Here is a 13,622-nt window from a genome sequence, read left to right as displayed (position 1 = left end):
GGAAGGAGGGGAAGGAGAGGAAGGAGGTCAGAGGCCGACCTAATCCACAGATTTGACTTCATCATCAGAGACGAGGCAAACAGGAAATGAATCCTAATCTCAGCACTGTGCTAAAAGGCCTGATAAACCTTCCTGAACTTTGCTGAACTGAGCCAGGAGAAGAGATAAAGGCAAACATCACAGATATTTCCAGAATAATCTGGTCCAGTTTAATTGAGCGGCCCTTTTCTGCGTTACAGCCAATCCTTTAATTCTGCAATATTGATCTCCCTCACTCTCTCTCTCACACTGCTCATCACACATTAATTATCCAAATCTCAATGTCAATAATTCTCAACCATACCCAGCCCTTTAGGAAGCACAAATAAAACATAGATAAGATAAAGAAAACGCCGCATCGATCATCACATTCAGACAATATCATCACAGGCTTTGAATTTCATTTTGGCACTTCAAACTCCCAAGCAATTTGGGGTTCACTGTTTGCCCAAATACAATTCCACATGTGGACAACTACCTCCTGAAGGCTGCGCTTTTGTTTGGTTTAAAAAATAATAGATGAAGCACTGTCAAGCATTTCATAATGTATGTCCAGACATCACTTTTGACATTTTGCTTTCTGTGATAGTCTTGCCCTTTGGCCTTAGTTAGCTGACTAGAGATAATGTTATGCAAAGCACCCGATGCTGACATGAACTTGGAATTTCCTGCACTACATAAAAGCCTAATAACCCTGTATTTAGTTACATACGCCTAGTTTCTTGAGGACATCGAATATGGCTGCCAAAGGTTGTATTATGTCACCTGAAGGCTTAGCTGCTACTGCTAGAACTACTCCTACCTCCTAGAGCAGGTGCTAAAGGCTAAAAAAAAGGGAAGTGTGATTGTGTTACTTAGCATTTTAAATCCCTGATGTGTCACTTGAGTTCTTAAGGGGATACTTAAGAGAAATTAAACTGCATTTTTTACAAACACATATTTCACTGAAATAATCTGTGTATAAAAAGGAAATCAGTGCCAGGAAACTAGGTGTTTAAGTTAATAATATGAAGCTGCAGTGGTTTGTTGATGGGGGTCCAGCAAGTGCATTTTATTGAGCCTCGCTCTCTTCTGAGATCTCTTCTTCCTCCCCTTTTAACCTCTTACCAGTCCTGTAAACTTCGCCAAAATGCCTATCCAAGGCATAGCCAAAATAAATTGAATGCTGTTCTTGAACAATTTGGAGTAAATACAATGGTTTTGGGCTTCTCTGAAAGATAACACTGAAGTGTCTAACCCCTACAATCACTGTACTGGAATTGATTAATTTAAGTTTCAACACAATAAGAGTAATAAGTGTTTCACTTCCGAATGAAAATTTCTGCTAACACATGCATGCAGGCAACTATAGCAAGGCCCACCAACGAAATAATAGGGGCTGGCACAACCTTCCAGTGCGAGCTCTTGATTTGCTATTGATATAATTGATCGGAAGCTTCATAGGTGAGTTGCATCAATTTTGATTGTTTTGGGTTGTCAGACAGAGGAGCTGATTGTACCTGATGTTGTGTTTCTATCTTGAAATAGTTTGCATTGGTCGATTCACAAGGATTTGAGCTTTCCAATGGTGGACCAATGAGTATGAACTCACTCAGTATGAAACATAGTTGTGAGCACATTCCGAAAGCTGCCACCAGGACCTGATGGCCCATGGTTAAGAGGTTACCTTGGCTGTGACACACTACCTCGGGCCAGTGCATGCCTCCATACAACCCAAACACATGCATGTTGAATACATTAAAGCAACAAGAGGGTGCTCTTTTATGTCATGTCCAGAATATGATAGATTACAAACAACAAAGACAAAACATTTAATTTTTAAATAGCTACTGCAATTTAGAAACTAAACTTCACACAACCAGAGACCTATATTGTTCAACTCCTTACTTTCTTTCCACATAATTTTTGTGCTCATCACCGTTTCAGATACGGCGCAAAGCGTTTATGGCTCCTCATTATCTTCTCACCACCGACTTCATTCTATGTGAGCCAGTGAGTAATTGCATCTGTGATTCACCTCGCCTTTTCTAATCATGACTCTCCATAAAGTCTGAACTCCCTTATCCTGCAGGGGCCTCGGTATAGTCAGTGCAATCTTACAGGTGTAAAGAGAGACAAAAGAGGAGCTTGTTTTGTGCCCGTCTACACTTGTACAGAGCACAGAGGGGCCTGTGTGGCTAATGAGCCAAACTCTGCCGGGAGGGAGGGTATTTAATTAATCTAAAGGGAGAATAGAGAAGAGACGAGCAACATTGTGATACAGGTCACTGCTGACTTTTTCTGTATTAACCTGAACCAAGTGATGTGAAGGCCTAGACATAAATTTGTTAAATAACACTGGTGTCACTACGAGCAGATGTTTTATTGCACGATCAGATATATTGTCTGAAAAGAAGTGAAATTCTTTGTCAATAAAGTAATAAGCATGGCCAATCATTTCATTCAGTCTGAATGAAAAGGAGATGTTTTTTTTCTTCTGCTGGATACCTTGAAAATCTAGCTCTCTCTTGCTAGTTTCTCAAACCTTGCCTGCCTCAGTTTTAACAGAAGACAATCTGGTTGGCATTATGTTCCTTTCAAAACGTATTAACTGTAGCAAATTCGTTGCATATAAACAGAATCTGTAGGAGACAGGGCTGCATATTTACAGATCAGCATGTCTGTTATCGTTATCGTATGTCTGTAATTTGTTTAGGAATTTGGAACAGAATTTTCTTCCATATAATTTTCTACAATTTCACACATGATATCTGATTGATTACTTTATTGCACTAGAGAAACCTAAGCCTAACAGAACAGAGTAGAAAGAAGAGTCTGTTAAAGCTAAAGAGCTAAGACTTTCAGATGTGTTATAATGGAAGACAAGTTGGATGATTGCCAACATGTTATTCTAGCTTTGTCTCTATTTTCCCTGTCTATAGTGCCAAATAATAACGTCCTTTTCAGGATATTATTAGGAAATACCAGGCAGAATAATAGGAACCACGTGAGTGTGAGTCAGTTTTCTCAGTCTGAGAAGAACTTTAAGGGTCCTAAAGCTGATGATACACAGAGCAACTTTTAGAGCAATCGTGCAGGGCAACGTTGTCGTCAGTGGTAATGAGTAAAGATTACTACCGTAATCCCCTTCCAACACTCCGCCACCCACCCAGCACCACCACTATCCGTTCAAAACATAGTCAGACTTGCCGCTAGCAAGATTGCCCAGCAACATTGCTCAAAAAGTTGCCCCGTGTATCATCAGCTTTAGACATGGAATTCTCATAAACAATTTTCATTGGAATGAACGGATCACCATCGTGGAATCGGGTGTCCACTTTGCGTACATCAATGGGCTGAACCTCAAGGTTAGGAACTACTTCTTTAGAAAACACAAGTAATTTCCTGTATATGACAGAGAGTCACAGGGTAATTGTTTTGATTTATGGCTGCATTAAGAATGATAGACACATGCCTATGTTATGTTAGCAATGATTGATTTCTCTCTTTGCCTTTGAAGCATCTCCACATCTTATTAGATAAAAAGGACAGACAGGATCTGACACTGCTAACAGCCCACTGCAGCAGTGGATCCACATATTAACACACACCGCATACCGTAGATACAAAAACTCAACACACTCGCTGACCATCACATGATCTACAAGCTCAAACACATGCGAGCAGCACTTTTCCCCACTGTGTTATGTAGACCAGGCAGGACCAGGTGCAGGACTTTGTGCCCCGGAGGCAACAGCTGCACATAAGAGTGGAGACAGGCGGAATAACTGGTCTATGTTGATATGTAGGGTTCTTAGTGGCCTTAGAGTATTACACACACACATTCATCAATCAACATGATAGGACACGGCAGTCCAAAATGGGGCCTGTAGGCCATGATTTAATTACTCTATAACATTTTTAGGGAAGACTGCAGCTGTTAAGTTAAGGTAAATCCTGGGATGTTTTTACAATTTACTTGTGTCTGCAGTGATGTTCTATGATAGCATTGTGAAACTAATAAGTAAATAAGACAATGAAAAGCATCTTAGGTGGCAAGAATATGATTATATTTAGTTGTGAAATAATAATTTAAAGAAATCTGTTTTTTTCTAGTAGCATTTTAAGGTCCAAAGCCAATAGCATTCATTATACTTTAGCCCATTAACCCTCTACTGCACATCAATTTGTTTTAATACACCCCTCTGTTAGGGTCTGTTGATCTCAGATGTGGACTACTGTAAATGCCTCAAGTTTTGTATATACACCGTTCATTCTTTCATCGTTTCAAGTTTTATAAACTCTTTTCCCAAAATAACAGATACCCTAAGTGGTGCAAGTGCTTTGTGGATTAACTAAAAGGATGCTCACTTCTTCAGTAATGCCTGCTTTCCATTATGCAGCATCATCACGTATTCCAGAACAACGCTACATTCAAGTTCGTGGAGCGGCCACTCCAACTTCCCTGCAGTCCACCCAGAAATAATATGCGTCTATTTTATTCAGCTGCATCTGCCTCTACGGCCCACCTCATCGTTGTCAGTGCTTTTGACATCCAGCTACAGACCCATCAAGTATCACTTGTCAACAGACACTTAGGGGCATTCTGTCAAAGTCGAGGGTGGTGTTGACTCCACTGCAGTGTGCCTACATCACATACTCTGATTGGTATCAAATGCCTTGATGGTTCAGCACGAGAGGACGAAAATTACTGATGCAATTACTGGATGACCGAAATATTTCATATGGCAGTTTGATAATCAACTAGCTGGCACATTAAAAAAACAGAAAGATACACATACTGCAAGTAGGTTCAGTATCTTTCCCAAGGACATGCAGACTGGAGATTGAACTTCCGATTAGTGGACGACCAGCTATACCTGCTGAGCCACAGCCGCCTCAATGTACAAACACAACACACCATCTCTCACTGAAATACAAAACCAAAAACACATTAAAAAGATGTTTCTGGCAGTTGGGGAACTGAAGGAGGGAAAGCCCTCAAAACAATGCCCTTCTCTTTCACACTTGGCATTTCTGTAACACCTACATCTATCTCCATTACATTTCAAATGCATTGCTGACAAACAGCGGTTAGAACCAGGGGCGATGTTGACTCCAAAACAATGTCCCTCTCTCCCACTGATTTCACCCTGCGAGCGCAGCAACAGTTGGTTAACCAACCGCAACGGCGGCCTCTGCGCCAAATTGAAAGACCTCGCTCTGAGGGCATGAGCTCAGCAGAACTGGAAGAGAGATGCAGAAAAAAAAGGGGGAATAGGAGGACGTGGTGGAGGATGACTGGGGGACCGGACTCCATTTGTGACCCAAAAAATGAGGACAGGGAGAGGGTGCGTTCGCTCCCTTACTTGTCCTCCCGTCCCACGCCATGGCCTGTCATCCGAAGTTGTTTCCTAGGAAAAGACAGCTCGCCTCAAAGCTGCCCAGCAACCACGCAGGCAGACGGAGACAGAGATAGATAGAGAGGGGTGGAGGGGCAGTGGGGGGGATGTCACTGGAGATGACACAAACCCTGGTGACTTCTAGCACAGTCATATATACAAACACATGTACTGTAAACTGAAATGAATTTGGAGGCAGAAAGGAACAACAATATCCCCCTTAAACCATGAAATGTCCATCACTACAACCTCTTTGCACCCAATTGTCCCCCATAAAATGAAGAGCAAAACTGTTTTAAGAGCGAAAATTGTTATTGTGGAGAATAAAGTCAAAACAGAATAGGTTGTTTCGAGTTATACGTGTGTGTTTGAGTATTCCCTTGCAGTCTACAGTTAGATTTGTCAAAAGGGTTGGCATGCATCTTTCCTCAGACTTTATTCTCAAAATGTCAGGGAACAGAGATATGTGGGAGAGATTTTGAATGTGCAGAAAGTTTTGAACATGAGCAGAAAACCTGCTGAAACACAGGAGCTATTAAAGTCCAGGGATTTATAAATCAATTAAAATAATTTATTTATCATTGAGGTGAAAAGGTGCCACATGCACATTTGGAGAGGTTACATCTCCAAAAAAAACTAGAACATGCCAACATGTATGTACAGCAGAACACATATCTGAAAGAAATGCAGAATGCCTGAGAGCCTTACTAAATTATGTTCCATTATATTAGTATATTCTGAATTGTCACCTGCCACCTGAGTTTTGTGTTTCCCTTTACATAAAGATATTTCCAGGAGAAACTGATGCAGAAGAGGCAGACCTTTGTAAAGAAGAAAATCACCAGAATGCAGGAAACGAAGTATTTTAACACTCAACATTTTCTGGGGGTGGACACGAGACCCCCATTCTTAATATGTGTCGCCTCCAGTGTTGAAAGGAAACTTATGCCCTTGGAGGGAGCTATATCAAGTTCTTGATGTTGGCTTTAAGCAAAACACTGATTAAAATATTTGTCAGTGGCAGTTAAATCCAGGTGAACATTTTCACTTTCATTTACAGTTAGAAGACAAAATGTTATATTTTTAAATCAGGAAGTCATTTTGTGGCAGTCTTTAGGTGTTTTTCAGAGTATAGTTTATTGACCCTCTTGGATAGACAGTTCTGTCTCAAACGGAGAAAGACAAAAAAAAGAAGAGTGTGATCAGAGACAAAAAATGGGGAGACACGGGGGAGTCGGAGAGAGATGACAGAACAAAACAGAAAAGGGCAGGAACATGAAGAGGGAGGAATAAAGAGAGCGGGAGGGAAGAGGAAAAGAAAGGGTGGAAGAAAAAGGTTAGGGACAGGGAGTCGGAGTTTCATCCCTCCATCACCACTTGCTCACATCAAAACTGTCCATGCCCCAAAGCTACTCCCGACCAAGGCGGCAGCAAACTTGTGACAGCCAACTCTGCCGACGCTGACAGGCAGGGTAATGTGTCCTGCGGTCTCGCTCGCTTTTGGTGTCACTCGCACGGAGAAACCACCAACAATCTTTTGGCTATGAGTCGCTAACAGCCACATGCCATACCAGTCTCAGCCTCTAAACATGTCACAATCACCATTATTTCAAATTTGTTTTGTTCCAGGGAGTGCAAAAAAATATCACTGGATATAATGTGTTTTATATCTTTATATCTGCTTTTACACACACACACACACACACAGCAGCAGCACACTCAGGGTGAACTCTGCTGTCCTGCTGGCTGAATAATCAGCTATGTCTAGACGAGGTACGTCACAAAGACTATAGGTCACCAAAACACAGAAACAGCCCCTGGCTTATCACAACATCAGCTCTTTCACTCTATTGTTTGAATATATTAGTGACAAATATCCTGAGTAATTAGAATCTCTGAAAACAAAGGGGAGATGATTCGCAGGGAGACATTGATTAGGGATTAGGCATGCTTAGGAGGGATGAAGAAACTGAAAGATAAAGAAAAGATGGCACTTTGCTTCCAGTTTCTTCCAACAAAATAAGACAATACTTTGATTTCCCCTTTCTGGCTATTAATGCAAATATTTCTCATATTTACACCCCAATTTATTCTTATTCTCTGCTGCTTTGGTTGTGATTTTACAAGCAATAAAGCAACAGCCTTGAAAGAATCCAATGCATATATGCTTGCATCTCAAAGAAACAAATATAACGTCTTACCTGGTGAGGTAGGGCAGTAATTCCAGCCTTTTGTCTGCAAAGAGAGCACAAGGGGGGTGGGGTGGGGGGGCAAGGCAGCGGCTTCTGCAGAGAGAGGAGAAAAAAGAGAGACGGGGAAAAAAAGATGAGAGACAGCAAAAAAAAAAAAAAAAAAAGGGCGAACAGAGTCGCAGGAGCAGCGCCACGCTGACAGAGATGGCTGATGCTTTTTTGCCGGCGAGCAGAGCTGGCAAACACACTGCTGAAGCTCACACACTCCCTCAGACAAACACACACACACACACACCGACATGCCGTCTCAAATAGATCTCTGCCCTCCCCTTTGCAAGCACACACTCTGCAACCAAACCAGTGCCTCCATTGTATCAGGGAGGGGTGGATATGGGGTGGGCGGGTTTTGCCATGTCTGAGCACAAGAAACGTGTGTGTATGTTTGTGTGCATGTGTCAGGTACATTAAGTCATGTTTGAAAGGGATATGAAGCTCACTGACTCCGGAGAGAATTGAAATGCAAGATAAATCTCTATCCAAGAAATTTCCAGAGGCACATTTCATTCTCCTCTCTGTGTTTATCTCATTCGTAAAATTCTACTCTTTTGCTGAAAGACGTTCACATTTTATTATTTTATGAATGCATAAAACATTTGAACATGACAGCAAGTGTTGTGTGAGTGCAAGAGTGTGTGTGTGTGTGTGTGTGTGTGTGTGTGTGTGTGTGTGTGTGTGTGTGTGAGTGTGAGTGTGAGTGTGTGTGTATAAAGGGGTGTGGGGCTTGCCCCCATGCTGAATAATTGCTCTGTCCTGGTGCTCATTTGCAGGCATGGCCAACTGCAGCAGCAGTACTGAAACAAAGGCAGAGAGGGGGAACGATGGGGAAAAGAGGGTCAGAGTGAGAGACCAGGAGAGAGAGGAAGAGAGACTGCAGAGGCCAGACAAGCAGAGCAAAAGAATACAACTCAGTAGCACTGAGCACTGACTGCTGAAAGCCTAATTCCCTGCACATTACTCCAACCTCAAACCACATGAAATGAAATATATTTATAGTCCAGAGGCGCACAATGGTCCCAGTCTTTAGCTATCCATCACCAGCAGTACTAGAGATGTCAAAGTTGTGAATAAATACAGAAATTATGGGCCGAGTACATGAATCAAAACAATGAATGAGCACAAATTTGGACAGCTGGATAAATTAACACAGAAAGTAAAAACAAACACGAATTAAAAGGACAGGTTTGGATTTTTTTTCAAGCCTATCTTCCCTCACATGACATATGTTGAAAGCAGTATTGGTCACTGTAGTCATTCCTCCTCTCCATACTGGCCATAAAGTGGGACACCAGTGTGTACCTTCCAAACTTATGGCCTGTTAGTACAAATCCCCTATTTGAGTTTTCATAGACAGTGTTTCCTTGCTGAGCCGCAGAGGAAGGATACTTCCAGGTAGTCATTTGTTAGTGGACCAAGAATAAACCTGCACCTGAACTCGATATGACTAGAATCATATCAGCTTTGGCTAAACTGTGGAGGACTGTGGAGTATGTCCCACATCTTTAATAGTCGATATAGTAACTAATAACAGTGCCAGAATCACCAATATCTATACCCACATAGGGGAAAGTGATGTGTTATGATTTATAAGGGAAAAGGTATCAATATTAGGCTGATTTTGAATATATTTTTAATCCAAGCAAAATATTTGCCATACATTAAAGTGGCAATTCCACATCAACATTGTGATATTAACAATGGATCACATTTACTAGTATGTGCTAACATTTTTCGGCTCATTGTTATAGTTCATAGTACATCCAACATTCAACTTCACAGTTATGGTTACTACTCTCATAGCCTTTTGGTAGTAGTAACTGTTAAAACCCACTGTACACTACCTGCACAGCACTAAACAGCAACAACAGACAGAAATAGTTAGCATACAAAGTGGATCATTTGAAAGCTAAATATCTAGACAATTTTCTCAGAAGTTGTTGGAAACCAAAATACAGCATGTTTTTGAATGTGTAAATAGCAACTGTATGCTAACGCATTCACCATAACAATTTCATAAGGTGATAATATGTCAGTTTTGTGTTTATAGCTTGTTTCCACTGCCCCCAAGTAGACCACCACAAAACTGTTAATGCATGTTTAAGCATTTCTTCTGTTCTGTTTCCATCTATCCATCCATCGTCAACCGCTTATCCTCTGTACAGGGTCGCAGGGGGGTTGGAGCCTATCCCAGCTTACATCGGGCGAAAGGCGGGGTACACCCTGGACAGGTCACCAGTCCATCACAGGGCCACACATAGACAAACAACCACTCACACTCACATTCAAACCTAAGGACAATTTAGAGACACCAATTAACCTAGCCTGCATGTCTTTGGATGGTGGGAGGAAGCCGGAGCACCAGGAGAGAACCCACGCGGACACGGGGAGAACATGCAAACTTCACACAGAAAGGCCGAGGCAACCAGGGTTTGACAGTGCTACCAACATCTATACCCACATAGGGGAAAGTGAACCGGAGCGACAGCGCTAACCACTGCACCACCGTGCCGCCCTCTGTTCTGTTTCTCATATGCAAATTAAAACACAGAACAGTTTTTTTTGGTAAAACATTAAAATGTTTGCTGTGTGAACCCTCTGAACTAACATGCACAAAACATTAGAAAAGAAGCAAAAGTTGCCATGTACTATGTGACATGTATGTATATATAAATATAGGTATTGATCCTAGTGACGCTAGTGTGGAGGAGTGATTGCAGTGACCAATAACTCATTCAACATACATTTGGCATGTTGGTATTGTATTAACAAAGAGTGAACCTATCATTTAAGAAGGAAATAAATTAACCCGCTAAAGCAAACCAGTTTGACCAAACTGATGTCAGGAGACACTCCCTAACATGGTTGCCAAACCTCACAGAGACCACTGAGGTTGATGTGAGGCTGAATCATAATGGATACAGTCATACGGTTCCCAAAACCACTTAAGAAATTAGAGGAAGGGAAGGAATAGAGCAAGCCAGCAAAGGTCCTTCCATCCCACATCACATCCTCTCCGAGTCCCATCATTAGCTTGTCCTGTTTCAGGGGGGTAGAAAGAGCCATCAGTGTAAGACTGTAATCAACCTGTCAGCGTGGGGGGGCTGGATCAGATTTAAAGAAAGCAAATGAGACATTTAAAATTGCGGTGGAGAAATAATCCTGCTGTCAAATTGAATTATGAGATCATTTTCAATTTTCACATTTGTTGAGAGGATTCAGTGTGCATGATGAACTAAGCAGCATTTAGACTTTTGGGTAAAAGGAAAGAGAGAGGGGAGACAAGAGATAAGGAGGAAGGAGAAAAAAAGAGAAGGTTTGGGTGACATGGGAGGGAGAGACCTGCAGAGTTTGGAATAAAAGGTCAGAGACGTGCAGACAGTCCTGTCAACGCCGGCCGCCTTTAGGGAGGCCTTTTGCCAGCACTGATTAGAGAGCGAGGCCTGGACCGGAGTTGCAGAGCCAGCTAGCACAGACACTAACATCTAATCTCCCCTCAGCCTCCGCTGCCAGAAAGCAGATGCTAGTCGCGCTAACACCAATGTTTCACTACCAAATAATCAACAGATACAGCGGCAGGCTGAACTCGCCGTCGCCAGATCACACATTTTGTTTACCCTGTGTTTGAAGAGGACATATGGACAGACATGTCAGACACACCCTTGCCAAATAGGTGTGCAAAGGCTCCCTTACTTTAATCAATTAGGTGCATACAACAGGATGTGTTCTCTTGGGTAACAATAAAACCTTAGATCTAATCCAAAATGACAAAGGTAGGTCAATCTCATTGCTGTATTGGAAGTCAGGGTGATCGCTGTAGCCGGTTGTTGCCTACTCCCCCAGCAGTGAGACTGGGGCACAGCCAACTCACTGTGATCAGGATTAGCCGAATGGATCATCGCAGGCATGGTGGTAATCGGCCTGGACCCCTTCATCCAGATTTGAATGGGAGATTTCACAGCTGGTCAGAAAATGAAATTAAGTCTGGGGCACTCCCGTTTGATGTATTGATATGAGGGACGACTTGTCAAATCAAGAATAAAGTTTATCTCAATGATGAAGTTTCTCCATACCAGGTTTGTAACCCCGAAACCAAATGGTATGAGGCCGGTAAGAAGCCTGTATAATGTGTTTTTTAATGTTACTGTATCCTCTTTCTGACAAATGAAGCATCATGTGCTTCTTCAGGAAAAACAAAAAACAGGTGCTGGCTTCTACTGGAATTCATTTAGTCTATGAATTCCAGACTTGCCTGTGTATCATAATGCAAAAAGCTGCCCCTTCACCTGATCCTTCTGTAGCATGACTCAAGCTTTTTTTTTTTTTTTAAAGGCAGCATTAGCACAAGCTTGGTTTCACTGAGTGAGAACATTTATTGCAGGTGCTTGAGAACACAACAGAGTTCGGTGGTTCTGCATCACCAAACACAAGTGTCAATAAAGCATCCGTTTTAAGACGCCACAGTATAACAACTGCTGTGGTTCACGAGAGAGCAGTTGATATGAATGCAGATATTGATTAAAGATTAGGATTAGTGCTTTGGGACAAGAAGGCAAGAAGGATGAGGAAAGTTGAGATATACATCCAAATGCTAAGCAAAGCATCAGAGCAAATCTTTATATAATTCAGGATGGTCACTATAAAATTTAGTCAGAATATGAGTTTTTGTTTTGAGAGACTAAGATAACTACATTTTTTTATTGCATTACTGAAGATATTAGTTGGAATGGATGGAAATAGCAAACTCAAAAGTCGATAAATTGCATGGCATAAAATTAATTTACAATGATTTTGTCATTTCTCAATCAACAAGACTTCAACAAGTCCACAGCCATGCTGGCAGCTCTGAGATACTTTAGAAAGGCACAACATGCTACACACAATGCTAACATGCTGATGTTAGGCATAATGTACCATGTTCACCATTTTAGTTGAGCATGTTAGCATGCTAATATTTGCAAAGTTCTGCTGAGGCTGGATAGGAATGTCATTAGTTTTGCTTGTTTTTAAGTTTTTGGTCAAAAACAGAGGCATCTGACAGAATAAAATTGCTAAATTAAAAGTTAAGGAGTCACCAAAGTTATTACAAATTATTACATCCTGAGGGGGAAATTAATGTTTGAATAGTTGTTGAAACATTTCACTCAAAACATTTGCTGGTTACAACTTTATAAAGGTTGTTTTGTAAATTTAATATCTCTGAGGTTTTGACTGTTTGTTGGGAAAACAAGTGAGCTGAGGGCTCCTTGGGTTCTTTCACTATTTTCTGACATTTTATAGGCTAATGAAATAATCAGAAGAATAAAATTACAGATTAAAGTTGCCAAATTAGCTGCTAAATAAATTTACTTCCATAAAGCTGTTTAATGTGTAAGAGTAAAGAATGATCATAATTGATGCAGCAGAGGTCAAGATGTCCTATCTTTCAGGCTCTAGTATCCCAAAACACTGGATCCTTCACTTAGATCCTACACCACACTGCAACTTAAATACCTAATTAGAAACTCCTTTTAAAGTCTTTTAAACTCCATGCCACTAAGTTTCCTGATCAAAATATCTCAAGCCCAAATTCAAGATAACCCTGATGACATCATTATGACATCATCGGGGTTATTTTCTTAGACTTGACGAAACTGCAAGCCTTGTAGTCAGGGGCATGTTAATACTTTCACCCAGACATGGACCTAGTAATCACTTTGTACTGGCAGACGCATGCTAATGACTGAGGATTGGATCACCACTAAAGTGCCAGCGGGATCACAAGAGCAATCTCCTTCTTGCCTGAGGACGATGTCCAGTTCCCACAAGAACTGCTCCTTTTGGCTTGAAATGGTAGAAAAATGTCGTTTACTTTAAACAAAAAGGTAATTAGATTTAAGAGCATTAAAATGTAATTACCCAAATGCATGCTGATCTGGCTGTCTCTTCCAAGGTTAGCAATCACTAATCTGTCTCA

The sequence above is a fragment of the Micropterus dolomieu genome, linkage group LG01 (genome assembly GCF_021292245.1).
Source record: "Micropterus dolomieu isolate WLL.071019.BEF.003 ecotype Adirondacks linkage group LG01, ASM2129224v1, whole genome shotgun sequence".
Taxonomy (NCBI): Eukaryota; Metazoa; Chordata; class Actinopteri; order Centrarchiformes; family Centrarchidae; genus Micropterus; species Micropterus dolomieu.
The sequence above is the reverse complement of the archived record's forward strand: the minus strand, read 5'-3'. Positions refer to the sequence as shown.